The 17,965-nt window shown below is 34.1% G+C and overlaps 1 protein-coding gene and 1 pseudogene across 8 annotated transcripts in view; one reads left to right on the top strand and one right to left on the bottom strand.

The window, feature by feature from the left end:
* Nucleotides 1-17,965, bottom strand: part of AFDN (afadin, adherens junction formation factor) — a 164,495-nt gene that overhangs the window by 125,523 nt on the left and 21,007 nt on the right. The window lies entirely within an intron of this gene.
* Nucleotides 8,883-10,106, top strand: LOC139437767 (signal peptidase complex subunit 2 pseudogene; annotated as a pseudogene).

Below are 17,965 nucleotides of genomic sequence, written 5' to 3'. Positions count from 1 at the left end.
TGGTTCTACCCAGCTAAATACTACAACTGCTTTGGAAAAAGATTCTGGTTATACTAAAGTAACATTCAGAATTCACAGTGCAAAATAGTTGTGTTAAGTATATTTAAGGGTTAAATTTTTTGAGGCATGAATGCCTCTCAGCTATAGCAGGAATTCTTGCCTGTGCAAAGGTTATTACTTCAGGATGTCCATTCAATTTCAGGGCTTTCAATTTCTAACTTTAAAAACTGGCAGTTTCTATTTGAAATTTTAGCCATTTCCTTTTCACTCTATGAAATGGATTAAGGTAAACTAATACTCTAAAATGTACAGGTTAAGGGTATAATTTTAGGGTGAACACATCTTCTTTATCTCACCTATGAGCTGTCTTTTAAACTGAATAAACAAGGCCCCCTCTCAATTAGATGTGGAATGGGCATCACCATCCCAGAATCCTCAGGATTGGGGAACAAAATATGGACTAGAGTGGACTTACTGGTATTCTACTATAGACTTATTGTGATTCTAGCAATGAAAAAAATTAATATCAATGATGTGGAGACAGTGGCCACAGGAGGTGCTGAAGGCAGGGAGAGGGAAAAAGAGGTATAATTTGAAGGCATTTTCCAGACTTGGAATTGTCCTGAATGACATTGCAATGGCAGATACAGGCCATTATACATCCTGCCATAGCTACAGAATTGAGAGGAAGAGGGTGTAAACTACAATGTAAACTATAATCCATGCTTCGTGGCAATGCTCCACATGTGTTCATCAATTGCAGTGAACGAACCACACTAATGAAAGAAGTTGTTAACATGGGGAAGGGTGGGAGGTGTATGGGAATCCCTCATATACTTTTGTGTAACATTTTGTGTAATCTAAATATCTCTTAAAAATTTTATTAAAAAAAGTAAACTGAGCTTCACAGAGAAAAATCAACTTTATACATAAAGATAGGGGACCTTGGAGCAGGAGCACATTCCACTGCAATTTTAATCAATACCCAATTCCTCAAAGCCTACCCTCAGTACATAACACACAAACATAAACAGCAACAAATCTTCAAAGAGTCAAACTATATTTTCAGTAAATTAACAAAAACATACAAAAATAAGGAAGCTTATCAATTGCTTGTATTAACTAAATGAAGTTAGAAGCTGCTTTGGAAACTCACAGCTTACTTTACATTTTTATACTTAAAACATTAGCTTCATAAATATTAGCTAACGAACGTAAGTTTCAACAGCAATCAACTGGAAACACTTCATTTAAAACACTTTCATTTTAATTTTAAGAAATAAAAACAAAATATTTGAAGGGTAAATTACCTAAGCATTTCCATTAATATTTAAATTAGGTAACACAGGCATATGGGCAGATGGTAATTATTTAATGGCCAGAATACTCAATTTTAAGATCCTTAACTCATCTTTTCTCCAATCCCAGATACATTCTCTGTCTAGCAAATACTTGCAAACAAAAATGTATAAACTAGTAGCATTTAGCAAACAAAATTCAGAAACAGGAATTATGCTTAGTTCAATATCTCATTTTTTGTAGGGATGGGTGCAAATGCTGGAATTGTATATTGTGCTGTACAACAGTCACTTCCTCCTCCCAGTTCATGTCATAGATTTGTCTAACCTTTATAAATATGAGAGACCACACATCCTAATGAAGCCTTGTCACAAATCAAATTTAAATATATTGATATTTTATGAATTCATCTAATACAGAATTCACCTGAATTACAGGATTTCCCACTTCTAAAGCAATTTTGAGAACCCATAGCTTAAAAGTCCAAAAATAAACGTTCCTTGAATGGAACAATTAGAAAGGCATGGGAAATTATGCATTTAGAAGAACAAAGTGAAATACAAAATTATTATTTAAGTCCCTGGTGTGAAATTCTTAAGAGCCAGATGTGTTTTAGAATTCATACTTTTTAAATTGTGTAAGGATAATACAACACATAAGTAGTATATTAAGAAACACCCCCAAAAGTATTTAGAATAGCACCCACATGCAAACACATTAATACCACAGTAAACTATGAATAAACACTATCAATACATCATGTCAATTCAGAACAGGTATTGCCACAGACTGAATTTTTGTACCAAACATCTTTAAAAAATCAGTTTTCAGGACTTTCTGTATTTTTGAATTGTAAGAATATGTACCTGTAAAATTAAAATTTAAGTAAGTTTTTGGGAAGAATGAAAAAGTTTACAGTAATACATATCAATTTTGAATATTCCAAATCAGCCCTCTACAAAAACCCTAAATCCATTTGAGCAAGAAACAAGTTTCACACTTTGTTTGCAAAATCACATGAATGAAATAAAATGAGTTATGTAAGTAACAAACCTAAAAAAGAAATTAGGACCTTCAATATGACTACATAGCAAATTTTGTAATCACTTTTTTAATACTGATAACAAAGAGAGCCATTTCAAAGCAAACCTATAAGCTAAATACATTTCAAGAATGCATTTAATTTTCCTAACAAAATGACTCCAGGAAATTTTTTTTGGTCTGAAAATAAAAGCATAATCTCTAACATATGACAATGCACACCTGTGCAATGTGAACAATTACTGTACCTCTAACACCTTGAAGTTAGCTCACCATATTTGAGGATGACCAAGTTCACTGAAAATGGGAAAGGTCATCTCTCAGGTGAAAAGCAAAAGTTTCCTGGACTAAAAAAATCTAAAAAAATACAGAAAGAGAGAATAGCAGATCTCTCTTTGTATGAACTCTAATAAAAATCCACATAGTATCCACATACTCTAAGCATTATAAATAAAATAATTGCCAGAAAACACAGCCTGCTGTAAAAACCAATGCACCAACACATTTTTTAAAATACCTCAATTATAACTGCCGACACTATCTACTTAAAACGATTGTCTGTTTAAAGCAGATAAACACTCTTCAGCCATAACCTTGTCTACGTTCAAGATGAGTTAAAGGAAAAAAGAGATGTGATGTGGGGACATTTTCGGGACTTGGAGTTGTCCTCAATGATATTGCAGGGACAGACGGTGGACATTAAATATCCTGCCATAACCCACTGAATGGACTGGGGGAGAGTGTAAACTACAATGTAAACTATAATCCATGCGCTGCAGCAGTGCTCCAAAATGTATTCACCAAATGCAATGAATGTGCCACGAGGAGGAAAGAGGTTGTTGATGTGGGAGGAGTGGGGTGGGGCGGGTATGGGAACCTCTTATATTTTTTAATGTAACATCTTTTGTGATCTATGTATCTTCAAAAAAATACATTTAAAAAGGGGGGGGGGGCAAGTTAAATCAGTTCTTTGCTACTTGTGTCTACTGGAATTAGAAATCTACCCAATGCTTTAGCCAGCATCATGGGGGGACCAAAAAGTAAAGGTTTTCTTTACAGTACTCCAACAAATTTGACATCTCTGCATTTGAATAATTATCACATACACTGAGGATTTGAAAGATGAAGATTTAAAAAAATAATACGTTCAACCCACATGTTAAGAGCCATCATCACATTTGTGAATGAAGAATATATATTTATATTTCAACTGTAAATAACAGTCATCTTTAAATACTACATTTATACAGATATACAGATGTATTTGTCTATCTAGTTCTTAGGGCTATAACAGATTTTTGCCATTGACATTCTGCAAGTCTGGTGAAGCTTACAACTATCTCAGAATAAAAATTTTAAATCCATAAAACCAAATGCAAAGGATTACAAATGTAATAAAATACAATTATTCAAATATTTTGGGGGCCTGATATAATACAAGTAATTCTCGAGTAACATTAAATTACAGATCTAAGGTTGGTTCATACAACTTTAATTTTGAAGTAGATATGAGCATAAAATCATAATTAAAGAAAATGCTAAATTTCAGTTAAGAAAAATTTATTTATTTATTGAAAATAACAAGGTAATTCTTATTCCCATTCAACAACTACACTGATGGGGAACTCACTATCCAGTCAAGCAATATATTCTTTCTTGATACAGCTTGGATGGCTAGAAAGTATTACCTTGTAAAAAAGTAAAATCCATCTCTTATAGCTTTACCAGCTGGGATTAGTTTTTCCCTTTAGTATCATTTAGACCTATAGTCAATGATCATTTTTTCCATTCATCTATTTATTAATGAAATGGAATATAGTGGAACAGAAGATTTCTACTGAGTGCAGATTTCTGGGTAAAGAAAGAGGGTAAGTACCACTTCACAAAATTTTAGTATCTCTTACTCCTGTGTATGTATGCCCTGGGTTGCAAATTAAAGTGCAATTATTTTCTTACTGGTCACATTTAAATCAGTTTAGAATTAGAAAAGGGGTTCTCACCCTCAGCACTACTGACCTTTGGGGCTGGACAATTCTTCGGCATGGGGGCTGTCCTGTGCCCTGCAGGATGCTTCGCAGCATCCCCAGCCTCTACCCACTAGCTGCCTATAGCACGAGCCCGCAGGTGTGACAACCAAAAATGTTTCCAGACATCTGCATATGCCCTCGGGGGTACAAAATCATCCCCCGTTGAGAACTGTGGGTTTAGAACAAGTCTAGGACATCTTCAGACTGACATTCTAATGCTAGTTCCTTCCACTGTTCTTCCTGTAACATAATTTTAAATCCACCCACCATTCTGTGCACTTCTCTTTGCAACATACTCTAGGGTTTCATCCTCCTACTCTGAAATAGTACCAGAACTGAACACGGAATTCCAGATGTAGTCTGATCAGCATCAAATACACAGCTAATTCTACATACTATACATATAATTGATGCAAATTATAATAAACTAGCATTTTTGGTGACTATCTAATATTGTTGATTCACTTGAGATTCCTATACAATTAAAACTCTGGAGTCTTCTGCATGTTAGTCTATCAAATAATAACATTTCTCCAGCCTGATGAGCTCATCTATTAAACAACACCACTTAAGGACAACTAGTCACCTAGTGAACAGGTTCCTAATTCATCTAAATGTACTTGCATTCAGCCCTTATATACAAGAATATAATGACAGGTATTGTTGAATTCAGGATATATTATGGCTAATGTATTTCCTTGATCTACAAACCTGGTAATTGTCTCTCTCTCTCTCTCCCACTCTCCCTCTCTCTCTCTCTCTCTCTCTCTCTCTCTCTGTCACACACACACACACACACACAATTACATCACTTTATTTAATGAACCATGCTCAATCCCATGAATTGGATTCAGAGCTTTCCAACCGCAAGAGAGATTTTCCTCTTTAGTGTCTTATCACAATCATATCCATGAATAGTCTTAAGTTTGGCTTTTAACAGTGTGAATATATAAATAACCAGACTACTCACTGCTTTTAAAACCTTTAGTGTATAATATCCAAAGATTTTTCTGAAAAAGTTTCCAAAATATATAAAAATATAAATTTATGCCATCATATACAAAAATAAAAATATATGCAATTATATAAAATGTTTACAGAAGCTCAGAAATAGCTGTTTGTACACTCAAATTTTCCCCAAACATAAAATAAGCTCAATAAATACATTTGACTGACAAAACCAATAACTGGCATATGATATTAAGACATTGCTATCAAATTAGCTAAATTTCTTTCTGTTTAGTCTCATTTTTTATTCAGCCTCAGTTTTCCCTTCTGTAAAAGTGAAGATAATATCAACTTTGCCATGTCACTATGAGAACTATATGAGATAGTATGCACCTAGACACACAGTAGCAGAGAGGACATATTTAATCAGTATTTGTTACTTAGTTCAAACATATGGCAACCCAGTGACCTATAGTCCTTTCTACAAAAGTAACACAATGAATTATCCAATTTATCAGCAAACACTATACTAAATGAGATGTAGACCAAGAGTTAGATAATTACCAATTAAATTTTATCTAATAGTATGTGTAAATGAATAATGCAAGAGCTACACTTTTCTAGTTCAAAGCTTTCCAACCATAATAATGTATACTACCATTTATTACTTCTCAGAAAAGTAATGACGTATCACAAGTGAGTAAAAAAGAATGGCTTTGTGAAGATTCTGACAAAAAGCTTAACATAGAAGTTGACCCTAAAAAAACTTATACTATCAAGTACAATTCCTAGAAGTCCCCACATAGGGATATAAATTAAATGGCCCTTGTATAAATACTGGGGTTACTACTCGGTGTAGCTAAGGGATAGACTGAGTCTAAAGTTCCTGATATTATTACACTTCAGAGAAAAATCAACTATAAGAATCTTAGTAAAACTATAATCCAGTCTTCCTATAGTCTAGAATAAAGTATGAATCAGGCTGCTCTAGAACTTTCAGAGTCAATGAATGTCAGCAAAGGTGGAAGTCTTCATTTTAAATTAAATTAAAAATCTGTCAAGACCTGATTAAGCTGCAAGAATAATTCACAGGAATTTAGCATTTTCTAACTAATGCAAGAATGGGTCCTGGGAACTCACTGCTTTCCACTAAGTAATGTGACCAATCTTATTACCTCAATCTTTGAGATCAAACCTATCTTCTGATAGTATTTTAAGGCAGAAAGAAAACATTTCCCAATGTCCATCATATAAGTACAGTGTTCCTGGAAGCAGGAGCTGACTTGGCTCATTTCAAAAGACAACTCTGCTATCCAGTTAACTAGATCACTGACTGTATACAGATCAAGGACATGAAAAACAATTTATTATAACTGTACTCCTTTTTCATGACAGTATGAAAACAATATCACAGTTTATGGGTTTCATGTCACTTTTCAAAATAGGATTTCTCTTTTGACATTAACAAAACCTTGGGTTTATTTTTCCTAAAAGCAAATTACAAATTAATTTACAAATTTAAGAAAATGCCAACAAAAAATAGAGCAGGCTTTCCCCAACTTCATACTCTCAAATAAGCTAATGAGAAAGAATTCAGAATGTGCCCTGCTCTCCTGTACAATCTGTGTAACTTAAATAAGGAAAAGTTGTTTCTATATTTTAATAAAGAATTCCAGCCAATAAATGTGAAAGAAATGAGAGAATTAGAAAACCATCACCATTTTCTAACCCCTAATTAATTTAGGCAAAGAACTTCAATAGATAAAAACATTAGATGAAAGAATGATAGGGAACTTATAATAGAGGAATCAGGTTGTCACAATTTGACCTTATGAACTAGATATTATATGTTTTTAATAAGATGCAGTATGAAATACCCAACACTACTTATGAAGTATTCTTGTCCAACAGCTGGGCCTGAATCTAACAAACCCTTCGGAGCTGTAAGAACAAGTCAAACCACCACCACCGCCACCCCACACACACACCAAGACAAGACAAAGACAAGTCCAGAACACGAGTATTCTACTAGAAAATTAAGAGTTTTCCTACCAAGCCTATGGCATGAAATTAAAGGGGGTTCGGCGGGGAATGGTCTAGATTAAGAGACGTAAGACAGCCAAATACAATGAGCAGGCCTTCTTTGAATCTGGATTCAAACAAACTAGCTGCAAAAGACACTTTCGAGAGAATCAGGGAAATCTGAACATAGACTAGATATATTAGATAATAAAGAATTATGATTAATTTTGCTGAAGTGATTACTGCATCGTGGTTAGAGGTTTTTTGAGATGCACACTAAAGTAGGAGAGAAACTGAATGATAGTTTTCAAAATCTGCTTTAAAATCGTTCATCCAAAAAAATAGTAATAATGAATTCAGAATGAAAAAAGTCTGAGAACTCTAAAGTCTGGGGGATAAATATAAGAGAATTTTATCATATCATTATCTGCTTTTGCCTGTTCGAATTCTTCATATTAAGCATGTGTAATACAGAAATTAAGTTATAATTACAAACTATTATTAATAAATAAATCTATTTTCACAAAAAAATACATATAGTATAGGAAAAAAATCAAGGGATGTGATTCCATATATAATGAATTCTTTAAGAGCAGAACCCAAATATTTCTTACTTATGCTGTACAAGCAGCAAGTGCATGATGGAATGTGAAAAAGAGAGGAAAAGACTTGGATAGCCAAAATAAAATAGTTAATATCCATGTAGCCTTGGGTAGAACACTTGAGTTCTCTCAAGTGTCATCTATAAAATGGAGGCACTACTACCTATTTCAAGGTATTGGGATTTTTAATGATTTATGGTATATAAAAGCAATGCCACAAGTAAGGCACTTGAAGATAAATGACTCCATTTTTAAAAACAAAATCCTCAAGAGTTCGAATCAGTTCCAGTGTTACCTGATTCTACCCAAATCAACATATGTAAAATTTTGAAATGTATTCTTGCTGAAAGAAATAACCATGTTACTTAACCTAGCCTTGTTGTTGAATGAACCATCCAAAACAAAAGCCAAAGCAGAGAAAATGAGAAAACTTGATTTTATAATTTGCCTCTTAAAACTGAACTGAGATCCTTCTGCATGTAAAATATTAATGAAAGTTTCTAAATTTGAAGGACAAGGGTAATGTACCATACAAATTATATACACAAACATTGGTAGACTATCGTTAACTACTGTTTATAGTAACTTTCACATCAAAGAAATATAAATACTCAAAGTACAGCAATGATTCAAAGAAACTTCCTACCCCTGAAATGCTTCTACCTATATCTTTCTAGTACTAAACACTGAAATCACACTACTCAACCTATTGCAATTAAAAAATCTTTAAGCAACTTTCCTAAAATAAAAATATCTTCAAATCGCTATTGGAGTATGGGATTAGCAAATAAGTACAAGTACACTTAAAATCAGAGTTTCCTGAGTCCTTCCATATCTTAAGGCCTTTCATGTCTTGCACGTTAAGGAGGGATGACAGGAACAGAGGTGGGAAAAACAAACACAAGAAACAAAATTTTTTGGCAGGGGGTGCAATGGCAGTGACATGACTGTAAGTGCCTTATAGTTGGGATTTTACAAAGTAAAACCAAATGCTTTGCCTTGGCTCAAGTCTTTGACATTCTCTGCCTTGGATGATGAGTGATCCTGAACTGCATATTCGGTGCCAACCAGTACCTCCTGCCTCCTCTCCCCACCCCTTCTGTTTCACTCTTTTCATTATCAGATGACTACAGTGGATTGGAATGTCACTTGGTACCAGGCATGAAAAAACAAAAAGGTAAGCTGCATAAATCAGCACAGACTTTGGAAAGAAGTAATTTACAAAAGGAAAACTGAGCCTCTGTTTATGTCAGCAAAGTAGGACTGATGAAAATAGCTCACTTCAAATAAGGAGTTTTGTTAATATAATAACTGTAAAAAGAGAACTATGAAAAGAACCAATTACTGAAGTAGTTTCTCGTTTAATGTTATTAAAACATTCCTCTAACTAGCAAAACACTGTCAACTCCATTCTTGAGAATCTAGCACACCATTAAATTAACATCCAACACTAACACATACACATATTGACTTTAAAAAGTACATTCTGAAAGGCAGACAAGACGGCGGTAGTGGCAGATGCAGTGGTGGGACTGGTGGTGGCTCCCCAGCAGCAAGGCGGGCAATAGCCACAGTGACTTGTTGGATAAGTGGAAGATTGATAAGCCTGTAAAAATTGACAAGCAAGATGGATCAGCCATGAAAAATTCTTTGGATGATTCTGCCAAAAAGGTTCTTCTGGAAAAGAACAAGTATGTGGAGAATTTCAGTCTAATTGATGGTCACCTCACTATTTGTACTATCTCCTGTTTTACTGCCAGTGCCTTTGATTTGGGATTATATGTACCCTTTTCCAGAGTCCAAGCCTGTTTGGGCTTTGTGTGTCATATCTTATTTTGTAATGATGGGGATCCTGACGATTTATACCTCATATAAGGAGAAGAGCATTTTTCTCGTGGCCCATAAAAAAGACCTTACAGGGATGGATCCTGATGATATTTGACAACTGTCCTCCAGTCTCAAAACGTTCGATGACAAATACACGCTAAAGCTGACCTTTATCAATAGTGAAAGAATGCAGCAGTGGGAAGCTGAATTCACCAAATCCACTGCTAGGTTCTTTGACCACAGAAGGACACTGGTCATGGATGCATATGAGCCTGAAATATCTAGGCTCCATGACAGTTTCACCACAGAAAGAAAAGTATTTAAAATAGTCAATTCTTAGAGTAGCCATCTTTCTGCTGGATAATGCTGGATTATGGAGTGAGGATGAAAACAAGCAGAGAACTTAAAATGGGGTAAGAATTGTTTAAAATGGCCTTGTTTTGTCCTAAAATTTTTTGTCTGTTCTGGATAAATAGGCTTTTCTAGCACAGATACGGAAGTTGTAGCTCTGATGTCTCCTCAATCTGCTGATTACATTGTTTTGATTGGCTTCTCTGGAAAAGAATTTTTGCTAAAAGCCACACAGACTTCTTCATTGTAGCCGTACTTTATATAACATAGCTTTGTGCCATATAACATTTAAATAATCCGTTTTTTAAGTTATTAAACCTGTTGCTGGCTTTACTATGTTAATTCCTGTTCAACACCTATTCACCTTAGGAATTCAGGATATAACTTCTTGTGTATGACAGCTTTCCTTCACACATCATTTTTGTGGGTGTGTATAGATCTGACGTGGGGACACTTAAAAAAAAACACAGCTTTTTATTTTGTTTAAAACAGACCTTCTGCCTGTAACAGCTTATGCTCTTAACCAATTAAAGAAGCCAGTGGCATTTTTAGTTTTTATTGTTTATGTTTCCCACAAGAACATATTTCTTTCTTTATACCCTTTATTAACTATCATTTTCTGATTTTTTTTCAATACAAAGATGTGAAAAAAAAAGTACATTCTGGAATAAATTATTTCAATAAGTAATGGAATACACCATAGACATGAACTCAAAGAAAAGGATACAGAAATATGTGCTAGGACAGTGAAACGAAAATCTCAAAACCACCAACTCTGTTCTTATATGTGAAGTTACACTGCTCGTAAATTCTCAGTTAAGGATACTTTTAAAGAATATATTACCATTTCTAGATATAATTGCACACAAATACAATAAGAAGCAGTAACAATCTTTTTACACTTTAAGAGATGGAATGCAAAAATATGGAAAAAAGAAAAACAAAACACAAATGATGAAGATGATGATACAAAACCACCAGTATCTAACTCTGTTAAGTGCCTACCAGTTGTCAAACATTGTACTAAGTCTTTTTATTATATTATCTACTTTAATAGTCACAACCACCCTAGGAGGTAGGTTCCTCATAGGCAAAACAGATTCCCGTTTTACAGATGAGGAAACTGAGCCTTAGAAAGATCAAACAACCTGCCCGTGATCACACAGCTAATAGGCAGTGGGTCAGAATTCATACCCAAATGATTCTGAGACAAAAGGTCCTGTTTTTAGCCACCACTCTTGAGTAAAATAAGGCCTGTAACACCTCCGGTTTCAGCAACACAGCAGACTAAATCAGTAACCATTCTACCACATGATAGATAAAAGAAACTAAGCATTCTGGTTCAATATGCAGTTGAGTTTATAAAAAGGAAAGAAAAGAGAAATCCAAGAGGGAAGTAAGTTAAGAGAAGTTTGTATATATATATGGGATGGACCCTTCAATGAACGATATTGGGGCAAGAAGTTGAGGCAATAAACAATATTGGCGCTGGGGCATCTCTACCTAACACCATGTTTCAAAGAAATTCCAGTTACATTGAATACTTAAAAGTGAAAAAAATCACGCTATAAAACTTTCAGAATAAAATAGGTAATACATTCATTAAATAAGAGGAAAAAAACATGAAATAGTTAATGAAAAGATGGATAACCTCAACATTAAAATTTTTTTTAAAAAATCAATGAAAAAAAGATGCTGTAAAAAGTAACAAGATGAGCCATAAACAGGAACATATTTGCAGAAGATTTAATGTACAAAAGACTAGTGCTCTGAATAAAGAATTCCTACAAATCAATAAGAAAAAGATAAAATAGCTCATAGGAAAAATATGTACAAAATATATGAATTGGCAATTAATCAAAGAGAAAATCAGAATGACCAGAAACATAGGAAACACGTTCATTCACAGTGAAATAAAGATTATGTGAATTAAAATAATAATTACATATCATTTCATTCACTTCAGTTTATAAAAAAAGAAAATACCTGAAAAAATTAAGGATGTAGGAAATTCAGAAGTTTGGAATATAATTTGGTATAACTACCTCAAAGATGAATTTGGCAGTTCTTAGTAAATCAGAATGTGTGTATAGCCTTTGACAAAGAAATTCCACTTCTAGGTATCCATCCTAAAAATTTTCGCTAGGTACACAAGGAAATATAGACAAGAGTGTTCATTAAATCCACATTTTTAACAGTAAAAATGTATAAACAAACTGCTCATCTCTGATAAAAGTATAAGAAATAAACCATGATTTATAAACACAATGGAACACACTAGAGCCATTAAAATAAACGTACTATAGCTACCAGCTTCAGGTTAGTAGAGAAGCAGAAAGGGAGAAGAAAACGCAGAGAAGCCCTTCCGTTACTCCTTAAACTTTCTGGGACTTATTCAACTGAAGGAAATGTAGATAACTACACATCCTTGTTGATCTGGGAACTAAATCAAATTAACAAACTGGTTGTAGTGCCTATATCACTGTTAGACATGTGTCATCAAAACAGATGTGACCATGATTGATATTAATAAACTCAAGCTAAGGAGGCATAGCACTACTCCACAAAAAAAGAACTCTAAGGATTTAGGCTGCAGTAGAACTGTGAGCCCACTAGGAAACAATCATAGTTATTTAGCACAAATGTTTTCAACATTTTTCCAGTAATAATTCTAAAGGAAAGGAAGGGGAAGGGGGAAAGTATCCTTAAGGGAAGGATAAAAATCTAAAACTCCATTACAGGTCAGACCCCAGAAGCTGTGGTCGAATCAGTTCAAAGAAAAAAATTCATTTCACACTAATTATTTTAAATCATATAAAAAGTTTTAAACATTCAGTAATATCAAAGTAACAACCTAAAATATTTTTTTAAATAAATGGAAATTATTATTTAGAAGCCAAAGGATACTCAGATAGACAGTAAGCCTAAGGTACAAACACATTTATTTCCAGATAATTTTTTAAAAAACACAAAACAAAACACTATTACCCTAGCTCTAGACAATGGAGAAAGTATAATGAACGAAACAGTTTCTCTGCTCTCACAAAACTTACAGTCTAGTGGGTGGAAGCACACAATAAATCAATAAATACATAATATGACAAGTTGTTAAACACAATATAAAGAAGAATTAAGTCAAGCATATGGATTCAAACAAATGGGGGATAAAAGTAGAAGGGAAGGTACAATTTTGCATATGGTCCTCAGAACCACTTCTCTAATGAGGGGAAACTAGAATAAAGACCTAACTATAGGGAAAGAGCATTCTAAGTAGGAAGAACAAGTGCAAAGACCCCATTGGCAGAAGCCTGCCTGGCCTGGTTTGACAAAGAGAGCAAGACCACTGTGGCTGGAGCAGAATGAGAAGGAAGAAAATAATATTAATTAGATTTACTGCTATAGGGCAGCTCTGTAGGCCAAGTTACATTTCTACTTTTTGTTTGTTTAGCCTTAGGTTTAAGGAACTTTAATGCTTTAGAGAATTCTGCCTTGTCACTTGTAATCTGAGAAACTAGCTATCACTGAGAAACTTTCTACAAACATTACCAAGTGAACAAGAATGCCAGAAAATTTTTACTGTCTTGAATCAAAAGAAAGTACACACAATAATGCAAAAGTGCCAGGTCTCTCTACTGTGGTTTACAAAATTAAAAAGTGAATCTTAAAGCAAATGCATATGCAACACTTCTGAACTTTGTAACTGGTTTGTATAAAAATATGTGGTTCCAGATCTTTTTTTAATCGTTCTTAATATCAGCCATCATGGGCCATATGCATGCTCCTGGGAAGGGCCTGATCCAGTGAGTTCTGCCCTATTGCTGTAGCATCCCTAACCTGGGATTGATATCTGACAAAATGAAGAGGGAAATCTATGAACTGGCCAGTAAGGCCTAACTCCTTCACAAATTGGTGTAATCCTAAGGGCCTCATATGGTGTTACACAAGAACATTTTGTGACAGGCAATAAAATCTTGAGAATTCTAAGTCCAAGGACTTCCTCCTGATCTTCCTGAGGATCTCCACCATCTAATTAAGAAAGCTGTTGCTGTTCGAAACCACCTTAAGAGGAACAGAAAAGAAAAGCATGCTTCTGATCCTCATTGAGAGTCAAATTCACCAATTAGCTTGGTATTAAAAGACAAAGAGAGTTTCCCCTCACCATCACCACCACCACTAACTGGAATACACTAACTGTGTATTCAATAACTGTGTATAACAATACACTAACTGGAAATACAAATCATCGACAGCCTCTGCCCTGGTTGCATAAATATGTCTATGTACTTAGACAATAAAGTCATTGTTTAACTAAAAAAAATGCTTAATATCTAGAATTTACTTTTAAATCAAACTTGAATGGATTAAAAAAATCTTGCCAACCGAACAGGACAGGCTCAGGTAATAAATGGAGAATACATGGATTGAATCAGATTTTATAAAATAATATATGTACAGTTCCTATTAGTCTTTCAAAGTAAGGGCCACTGTTATGACAATGGCAACATATTGTAAGAGTCTCCAAATAAGGTATCTCTTTGTACTTAACAGCGCAGCTTTTGACTTAAAACCACAACAATAACAGATTTCACCTAGGAAATAAGTATAGAGAAGAGAAAAAGTTTAAGAACTAAATAAACCCTGAGGTAATTCTTCTCCATTTAGCAAAGTAGAAAACGCCAGTCCTGGAAATCAAGGAAAGAATTTCATGAAGTTAGTGTCATCTGCTGACACATCAAATAACAGAAGATTAAGAATGATCACTGGATTTGGCAGCACAAAGGTCATTGGTGACTTTGACAAGAACGATTTTGGTGAAATCAGAGGTTGACTCCTCTTAGGGTAAAAGTTCTAAAATTTAACATAAAAGTTCTAAAATTTAACTTTCATCTTTAAAATTAAACAAATTGCAAGCAGAGTTATGGACATACTTCACTATTTTCTTCTATTACACGTGACAGAGTCATATCAATTAAATAACCAAATTGGAACAATTCCTATTGATTTCTTAACCAAGCAGGTCTACTACTGATGGATTATGTTGAACAATATTTGGTGAAATTCAATCATAATTTTTATAATGAGTAACTCCTCTGAAAATTTTATTTACCAGGCATTATACTCTGACCCTCCCCCCATTACATCTATAAGATATACCAAAAAACAAAAACATTTTTAAATTCTAAACATCTTTTTTTAAGCTATTATTTTCTGTTACTTCTACATTTGTGAAAATAATTTAAGCCAAGAAATAACAAAATATATCACATCACTACAACAAATGAAATGTATTAGAAGGAAGTTTTAAGTAATGAGGTAAATTAACTGTTTACAACTATCCATAAGGTTCTTAAGTAAAATTCATGACCTATTTTTGAACTTTTAAAAAACTCATGCTTTGGTGCTGGGGAAGATTTTGTTGTGTCTAAGTTTACCAACTGCAAAAAAAAAAGGAAAATATATACCCCTACTAGTTTGAGAATCTTCCCAAAGCAAAAATAAATGAAATCTTTTAAGTAAAATTAACATAGTATTGTTATAGTCATATTGAAAATCAGGGACTTAAAAATAAAGCAAAACATCCAAACTGGTCAACATTTAAAGAACTCAAAGACAACCCTATCTATAGCCGAAGATATGTTACTTTTTGCCGGTCAGATTGAAATAAAGTTTAATTCATAACATCCAGTATTAGTAAAGGGCCATGTCCCCAAAAGTGGACATAAAAATTAGAACAAACTTTTAGAATAAAAACTTGATAAAGTGTATGAAAAGTTTCAACATTTATAGCCTTGTAACTCAAATTCCTCCTCTAAGAATCTATTCTACGGAAATAAACAAGCACAGAAAGATAAAGGGTACAAAAATGTTCATAGCAGCATTACTGAAACAGTATATTGTGAAGATCGCCAAAGTGTCCATGAATAAGAAATGACTAGCACATGGAATATTACACAGACCTTAAAAACTAGGAGAATTATGTGTACTGACATGGAAAAATTCTTGAATATAATATGCTGGAAAAAAGTATATATCAGTGATCCCATTTTTGGAAAATAAAGTTTAAACACATACACTCATTTTTGAGTATGCAGAATAAAATCAGGAAAGATAAATCTACAACGTAAAAGTAGTTACCTCTGGATAATTGGAATGGGGAAGAAGAAAGGAAACCTTCAAATTTACAGCATTGGCTACATTCAAAAACCACTACTAATTTTTTTTCTAATCCACATAAACTTAGTAAAATACAGGTTCTCTGTATCATCTACTATTATATTTGTCTTTTAGCTTCCTTTTGAGTAAAAATAGGTCAGTTACTGCCTACCTGAAAAAGCTTACATTGGTTTTCAATAGGTTTTTCTCCTTAAGTTTGCCAGATACTGAAATGTTAACATGAAAGGCTCTAATTACATGAAGTCATAGTGAATGGCATAAGCATATTCCCACAACAAATCTTTATTTCTTAAGATGTACTAACTAGTCATTAATATCTTCGATGAGCTACACATGTATGTAATAAGTTTTTGCTATACATTGAGTCACCAAATTTCTAAAGAAATCATATACAAGCCCAGCAAGCTTAAACAAAAGGCTTCTACTTTACCCTGCTGCTTTTGTGTAATATACACATATATGTCCTTACTGACCCAACATTCATTAATTTCTTAATATACTCATTCATCAATCATCTACTGTGTATATAATCATGTCCCTCTCTGGAAGACTCAGAAATGTAAAATGAATGGAGAAATACAAAAGAAGATACACAAGAAAAGAGAAAGAGAGCTCCACAGATGCCAGAGGAGAAAACTCTGTCATGACAGGAAAGGAGAGAACTTTGATCTTGAGGCTCCCAGAAGAGAGACAAGTCCTATGTCAGCCTGTAGCTGAGAGAAAGGAAGGCTGAACACACACAGAGATTGGCAACCGTCTTGCTTCAGCACGTGGCACTGACTTGGGTGAGAAAGTATCTCTTATAGTACCTTGAGTTGGACTCTTTAGGGCCTTGTGTCTGTAAGCTTCTACCCCAAATAAATACCCTTTATAAAAGCCAACAGATTTCTGGCACTTTGCATCAGCACCCATTCTGGCTAATACAGAGAAGGCAGTGAATAATTAGCAACAATATAATCTGTAGGTTACAAAATATACCTATATGTTCACAGGCACACATGGATTTAATCAGATGGAATATTTATTTACCCTTCCTCCTTTGTCTAGCCATCACCTACAAATTCTTAAGGATTCAAAATATACATTTTTCCTAAAATGAAGTCCGTTTGAAAAATTTCAATTATTTCCCAAGTCTAGGGAAGGTATGCTACCTATGTTATCTTCCTTCTTGAAAGCACTTAAACACATTATACATGTATACTTGTGCATATCCTCCACCAAACTGGAAATTCTGTGGCAAGTGTTTCTCTTGTTCATCTCTGCATCGCCAGTGCCTAACGCAGTGCCCAACATACAATAGGTACTAAATAAATCCTTAGTCATTGACTGAACAAATGCTTTCTCTGCCAGGAATGCCCTCTCCCTTACCCACTTATTAAATTACTTATCTAAAGACTCGTCTCAACAGTCCGAAAAGATGTCCCTGATCCTCTTTCCAAACAAAGTAAACAATTACCCTGACATCACTTAATATTTTTCTCAATCTATCTTTTATACTCAAATGGGAACTATGAGGAAAGGACTATGTGTTAATTAAATTTTGCACACTCAGTACTTACTAGTGGCTGGTAAATGGCAGATCACCAAAGGAACAAACATGGAGATGGAGACAGAACAAACATTTACAAGAGGATGGGCAAGGAGTCAACCTCAGGCAGGACTGCAGAGTCAAGG

This window comes from Dasypus novemcinctus, chromosome 28 (assembly GCF_030445035.2).
Source record: "Dasypus novemcinctus isolate mDasNov1 chromosome 28, mDasNov1.1.hap2, whole genome shotgun sequence".
Classification (NCBI taxonomy): domain Eukaryota; kingdom Metazoa; phylum Chordata; class Mammalia; order Cingulata; family Dasypodidae; genus Dasypus; species Dasypus novemcinctus.
Note: the sequence above shows the minus strand (reverse complement) of the source record. Positions and strands in the feature narration are given on the sequence as shown.